The sequence below is a fragment of the Protomyctophum parallelum genome, assembly GCF_964188405.1.
Source record: "Protomyctophum parallelum genome assembly, chromosome: 14".
Taxonomy (NCBI): Eukaryota; Metazoa; Chordata; class Actinopteri; order Myctophiformes; family Myctophidae; genus Protomyctophum; species Protomyctophum parallelum.
In genome coordinates, this window is record NC_139709.1 from 39,245,284 (window position 1) to 39,252,586 (window position 7,303).

Below are 7,303 nucleotides of genomic sequence, written 5' to 3' on the forward strand. Positions count from 1 at the left end.
CACAATTTGATAGGCTACTTCATCATAGCAAAAATAGCTGCCATTCTTTTTTGAAAACATTCATCTATGGTCACATGCAGACACCAGATTGAAAGTATAGTTGGTCAACAGCCAACACGCATACAATTAAAACCTGGTGTAGTTGTAAAATTGTATAGCACCGAAAAACATGAACCCCAAAAGCATTATTTAACAAGACCCAGACAAATGAACATTAAGTATAAAAGAACTGTGGCCCTTTAAGCAACAAATGTAAGTTTTTAAAGTAATGTGCTTGGAGCAATCAATAACCCATTACTGTACAAGAAAAAAAAAGAAAAAGCAGGAAGGTCAAATGGGGAAGAATTTCTTAATATAGAAAAAATAAAAATAACGTTTTACTGTCTATCGGTGAGGTTTGTACAGATTAATACATTCTAATTGGCTATATGCACCGTGTACACATAAGCACCTCCACTTCAAAACAAGTCTGTCAGACGCACAGATCTGACATGCTGCTGTATGCTTTATACAATAGGCTTTCCTTTTGAACAGTGCAGTATCAGTCAGTGTCGTATGTGATGTGGTTCCCTACTAATCTGTTTTCACTGAAAACATTCAAACTGAAGTTGTCAGTCAGGACACTAGCCAAGCAGACAGTTTTTCAGTGTCTGCACTTTGGGTGTAAGCTGTTGAGGGTCTAGTCCAAGCAGTACCTTTTGAAAAACCTCCTAGATGTATTTGAACTTCTTGGGGTACTTCAAGTCAAACACGTACAGTAGGTCAGTCCCAGGAGATAGCAGCAGGCTCTGCTAATATCGCCGAGGTTGTTGAGGACAGGGATGCCCTCAATAACAATACCTACATCAGCAGCTGGTGATTCTTGAGTTTGCAGACTGTAGATAGTCATCAGTTCCCCCGACAACTCCTCTTCTACATCGACACCAGCATCCTGCACACATTGTAAAAATAGAATCTCATGAATGAAAACGTAATGATGATGTTCACGGTATTATCATTCTAAACAGTTACTACTGTTGCACAATTCCCTGCTCTGGGTGGGATCTCCGTAAGTGTCTTGAGTTTGCAATTGAAAACGTTTGCTGCCAACCAGTTGAAGAAATCACAGATTGAGGCCAGATTGAGACCATTCATGTTCATGGAAGAAGCTTGTAAACATGTATTCTATTGCCAATTTGTGACCTTGTAGATCTGCTATTTTTGCTGTACAACATGCTTCCATAATTAAGACATGCTGCTGTCTATGCTGCTATGGAACTTGTATCCATGTGCAGTGCAGACCTGAGTGTATCTTGACCTTACCAAGAGACAGTATGTAGGAACACATGTCTGAACTGCAGTAGCACTAGACATGCCATCTCACAACCTGATTCTCTGGACACTCTCTCACAAAACAAGCTCCTCACTCTGCCGTTCTTGGCACGTTTGAGATATTGTCTCACAATTAGCCATGATGATGACATTAGTTAAAACTACAAATTGTTAAATACTTTATTTTACTAACTTCAATGTCCTTGATCAGGGCACCAGGCTCTTCTCCCAGATGGTCGATGAGGCACTTGATCACGATTCCTCTGGTTAGCTGTATGGGGTCTCCACTCTGCAGACAAAGTTTTATCCTTAATACAATGCCTACCGTTTCAATTGTCTGCACACAGTTTTAGCATTTAGGGCCCCATTTCCACCAGTGCTAAACACATTATCCCGAAACTTCTTTGCCTTTTTTACTCTTTTGAAAAACAAAATTGGTCAACTAGCCAATCTAAATGAACAAAAATGTTTTTCAAAATAGTAAAAAAGCAAAGAAGTTTAGGAATAAGAGGGGTTTAGTACTGACAAGACTATTAAGCCATGCATTTCGTCTATCAGGGAATGGACAGGACAGAGACATAGTGATGCCTGTTTAGGATACATTAGTATCTAAAGTAAGTGATCGTAATTAACTTAATGGGACTGATCTAGGACATTTGACAGGTTTGCGTTACAGGCAAGATACTACAGTGGAAGTCAATGAGGAACATTTCTCACCCGCATGTGAAGTTACATGTCAAGGAAATTACAACACAAACTTCTACCAGTGTTCTAGCTTTTTAAAGTGAATGAATACCGAGAATAGAAGATCTGCAACTTCACAGACTTCAGTGAGATGCAATGTGAGCTTGCATATCTGCTATTTTCTGATTTAGAAGCCGTTTTTAAGAATCATCCTCAGGTCTAAATGGTTTATTACCTGAAGCAGAGCACTCATTTCTGCCCGATGTGGCTCTCCTACAGCACCTCTCTTAGATTGGAACATGGACAGCAGTTTAGGTGTGTAGAGGTCCAGTTTAGGTGTGTAGAGGTCCAGTTTAGGTGTGTAGAGGTCCAACATCTCCATGAATTTCGGCTCAAGCTTCATTGTAGTGATCAACTTGAACTCTGCGCTCACCTGAAAAACAGATGAGGGGAAGGGAGAAAAACAAATCACATTGTGATCTTGAACATCCATTTTCCACCACTGTTGCTCCAGGAATGGGTACAATTGGTTAAATACAATGTAAATGTGTGTCACATGCAGGATGTCATTTCTGTTGAACCCTGCTACAAGAATCCAATTTACTCACTTGTGAAGCATCAAACAAGGCCAGCCATCTCTCCTTTACATCCTTGACGCTCATCTAGAAGAGATACACTAGGTGTTAACAGGGAACCAACAGACTGATGTAATGTTTCTTTCAAAAATGAGTTTGACTAATATTTGTCATACCAACTAATCTATAAAAATCACACCTGTGTGAACTGAGCGATGCAACTATATGCATCGTACTGTACTGTACAACTCATACTCTACAGTATAACTCGTACTGTACACTGTACTATGGCTGCTGTGTGTGTGACCTGAATCAGCCCAATCAACCCCAATTCGTACTTATCAGGACATACATATGGACATAGCAGTTAGTTGGAGCCGTCAGGCACCACTCAAATCCATATCACTGATAAACTACATCTACTGAGTCCCAACTGTAAAATCTCAATGATTCAACATTTTAATTATCCTCCTCAAGGATCAAAATATTACACAGGGAAGAATTATTGAAGCAGCTGTGTTCATATAAGGCAGCGAGCAGACAACGCAGTGGTAAATGAATAATATCTGCAACACAATGTTTCAGGAATATAGTTGAATAACTGTATAGAAAGGTTGTAAAACAATTATTAAACAGTGTCCTACCAGTAAGGTATCCAGTCACTTGTTTGTCCAGACTGTTGAATTGCTGTCTGTATGAGTCTAGATGCCTGGGGGACAGCCACCGGGAGGCAAAGAGGACAGCATACCGGGAGACAAAGAGTTGAGGTGTAGCTGGAAGACATGGACAGTAGAAAATAAGACTAAATACACAATAATGAAACCCTGTTAATTTCCCATCAGGCACACTGTTCAAGCCTTAGCTCTTGTCAATACTTTGCATTGATTCAATATTTATAAATGCCACAGAAAGACTAATAGTTTAAAACCCCCAAAAAGCTGAAATAGCAGATTTACAAGCATGCACACAACGCAATGAGACTGTGAGCAATGCTGTGAGCTTGTAGACCGGCTATTTATTGTTACTTTTGTGCAGACACTGTAGTATTGGTGACAAAACATCAAACGTTGAAATAAGGAGATATGAGGTTTCTGCCCAACAGCAACGATGTATATATGAAATTATGAATACATTGTGTGTGTTTTTTTACGGTTGTTACCTCCTGGAACCCAGGTCAAGCAGTGACGAGGCTTTATTGTTGGCAGCAGCAGGGAAGGAGAATCAAACAGAAGAGAAGGAGCCAGACATTGATGCCTACAGAGTCTACAGACAAATATGCAGACATGCACATGATCAGACAAAGCAACATACATTTTTATACAGGACTTTAGTCCATAAATATAGTCAAATACCTAATGTTGCGATCAGTCACACGGACAGATGCAAAGATACAGTCTAGTCTACTATTCATGTTTAATGGAAGTGAGCGACATGAAGATACAGCCAATGTTTGTAGCTTTGTATCTTTTGCATCTGCCAGTGTGATTGCAGCATAAGAAGTTGGCTAGCAGTAGGCTAGTATATAAAATGCCTTAATGATACTGGACTTACAGGCTATAGTTGACAATGTCCACTCTGTCTGATGTTGGCTCTTAGCTGCAGTGATTTATTCAACAGTCTACAAAACAAACATTAACGAACATTAAACTGTATACTTTACACCGTATACTTTAAAAACATAAATGTGGAAATATAGCTCATCTACAAGCTCACAAGCAGGCTTGAGTTTTTAGAATGATTACTTTTGCTAACAGACATTTAGCACTGATCTAAATGCATTTCGTTCCATGCAGTTTATAATTCCAATGAATGTGCTGGATGACAATGTCCACATGTAATTGCACTGTCTGACGCTGCCTGCAGATTTATTCACCATTCTACCGCAAACTACGCAGCTGCGTAGAGGCCCCAAGAGTTCTCCCTGAAAAATGTTTAATATCGCAGCCCCGCCAGCCCGTTCCGCCTATTGCGGTCGGTTAGGGGGGCTCCGACGGCCCATGGCGTCGCTTCCTCGGCGTCACTTCTTCATGATCCTCCCCCGTTAAGCGACGCCCGGTCGCGGCCGTCCGTCCCGTCGTGGGCTCCCCTGTTGGTCTATGTCCCCCTTAGCAAAAGTAATATTTCTAAAAGCTCAAGCCTATAGCCTATACTGCTGGCCTACGTAAAACATGAACCGCACGCAGGCACCGCAAAACAACAAGCTTATCGTCTAACGTTTACTGTATAGATGAAGCATGTTTAGTTTAGTATTACAGCATAGAATTCAACATAATAAATAAGCCCGCGTTTATAGCGGCCATTTTGATAGTTCTTTCAGTGAGCCATACATACAATCGTAAGTCAAATGAACTACAATTACCATGCAGCCCTGAGCCCTTCCCGTTCGGCGCGAACTTTCCCTCGCAAATAATGTGTAGGCTATTCTATGCATTTTAACATGATATTGTGTATATGTACATGGCTGAAACATGTGTAGTTTATGTGTATAGTGTCGACGACCACAGGCGTTACGTTATGGTGGGGCTGAATGAAAATTAGCATGCACTCTTGAGTCTTTAGTCTTGACAGTTGTTAGTTTTGCTAGCCCTATACGAGCGTCATGTAAACCATGGCTTTAGTCCGGTCCAAAAAAAAAGTATGAAGACACGGTCAACATTTAATTAACATTTGATAGCTGGCTACTTACCATGAAGGAGAACTTCTCTTGTAACTTCACTTCACTTGCGTGGCGCGGCTCAGCTACTGCTTCTGCTGCTGTAAATTTTGTAATGGCTGCCAGCCTGCCACTCGGGATGACTCGTATCGGTCCGGCTTTCATCGCTGTTATGAACTCTGGCCAATAAGAGGCAGGTAGGCGTGTCTAATGGGTATCTTAGATCATTTCAACCCAATATTATTAGTAGATACCGTATCTACTAATAATATTGGGTAGGAATGAGTAATAATTACATTTCTTCAAACTGATCTGTACGATTACTCCATTCTCAAATATTATGATGGAAACTTACTGAGACTTGTATATATATTTGACCAATATTACCAGTTTGGCATATACTCATTTATTTTCATGAAATGAACTAAAACAATAGATGTACATTTAACTCACAAATAACAGTTGGATTTTTACTCATTAATTATTGTATATCCAACTAAAAGGATCCCATAAGTGATATTCACAGATTTTATTAAGCTAATATACCTTTTTTTAATAGTCGTACTTACAAAGCGATTGTTTTACTTTTTTGAGTGCATCGCCCATCGATGATGCCACTGGTAGGCGCGTTTGTGAACTGTCCACACTACAGCCCTCCTCTGTAGACACAGACTGAGTGGACAACAGTGGTAGCACTGTCCACCTTTAGAAGTGTTGTTTTCATAGTGATACCAATAAATAAGGGCGTACGTAAAGTATACTGTGTTAGTTAGTAGTTACATTGATCCAAGTCGGAACACGATCCATTGACTGATCATTCAAATGCTCTGAAAAGCCCACCCATCCGACCACTTTAACAGGTGTTGGTGTTTAACTTTTAAGCATTATGTTATACTTTAGCCATCTAAAAATAGCAGATCTAAAAGCTTGTGGCGTGGCACCGAGTGCTGCGCTACGTGCTTGTAGATCTGACATTTCTGTGAAGTGAGGGGCGCTCTTATCATTATACATCATCATACATAATCTCATGAACAACTGAATTTATGTGATTGTTTAGCCGATTTGCTCGTCTACATATGACCATTTCTCCTTTCATTGTCAATGGCAAATATGAGACGTGAGGACAAAAGCTGTATATAGGAGGGGCTGGTGGCCCTCAAAACATTTGAGAATTGAAGTCCTTTGTATTGCTGTCAGCGTGCAACGAATGTGACCCTGATTGGCCTAGAAGTATATGTGTGCGCGCGCGCACACACACACACACACACACAAACACACACACACAGGGGGTGGGGGGGGATTCTATTGCTGTCGTCAGGCAGAAACCTCGTATCTATCTCCATATTTCAACTTTTTTATTCCCGTAAATTAATGCCATACTTCATCAAAGAAGACTGTCGCACAAAAGTAGTGAAAATAGCAGATCTACAAGCTCACAATGCATCGCATCGTGGTGTGCAGCGTTGTGAGCTTGTAGATAGTCTGTTTTCACTACTTTAAAATGTTTTAATAATAATAAAGGAATGGTTTCGGACTAGCTTTCTGCCCGACAGAAATGATATTGAATTATTGTCTCCACCAGGCCGAAGGCATGTGGGGAGAGTATGTTTTGCACTCCGTCCGTCCGTTTGTGTGTCCGTCCGTGTGTGTGTCCGTGAACAGCTAATCTCGGCCACCGTTAACCCGGTCGATGCCAAATTTTGCACACACACTCCCTGGATGCCAACCATGAACCTCTGCCCCAAACTTTCCACAACGGCCTGTTATAGCGCCACCAGGAGGCCGCTTTGTGCAAAACAACCCGGTCGATGCCAAATTTTGCACACACACTCCCTGGATGCCAACGATGAACCTCTGCCCCAAACTTTCCAGAACGGCCTGTTATAGCGCCACCAGGAGGCCTCTTTGTGCAAAACAAGTTTTTGCACAGTACACCTACAGATTTTGTCCAAACATCACGCAAATTGGTACACAGTCTCTCTAGAGCCATTCAACCAAACCGGTCTTTCAGATTTCTCAGACTCCATCCTGATTGGTTAAGATTGGCTTCCAAAGTTCACAGGAGTGCTCAGTTTCAAAC

The 7,303-nt window shown here is 41.1% G+C and overlaps 1 long non-coding RNA gene across 1 annotated transcript; it reads right to left on the reverse strand.

Moving 5' to 3' along the window:
- Nucleotides 1-3,223: 3,223 nt before the first annotated feature.
- LOC310870060 lies at nucleotides 3,224-4,189 on the reverse strand. Its single transcript, XR_014570205.1, has 3 exons — nucleotides 4,122-4,189; nucleotides 3,730-3,833; nucleotides 3,224-3,343 (listed from the first exon to the last, which is right to left on the reverse strand). It is a non-coding gene; the product is annotated as an uncharacterized lncRNA (long non-coding RNA).
- Nucleotides 4,190-7,303: the final 3,114 nt, after the last annotated feature.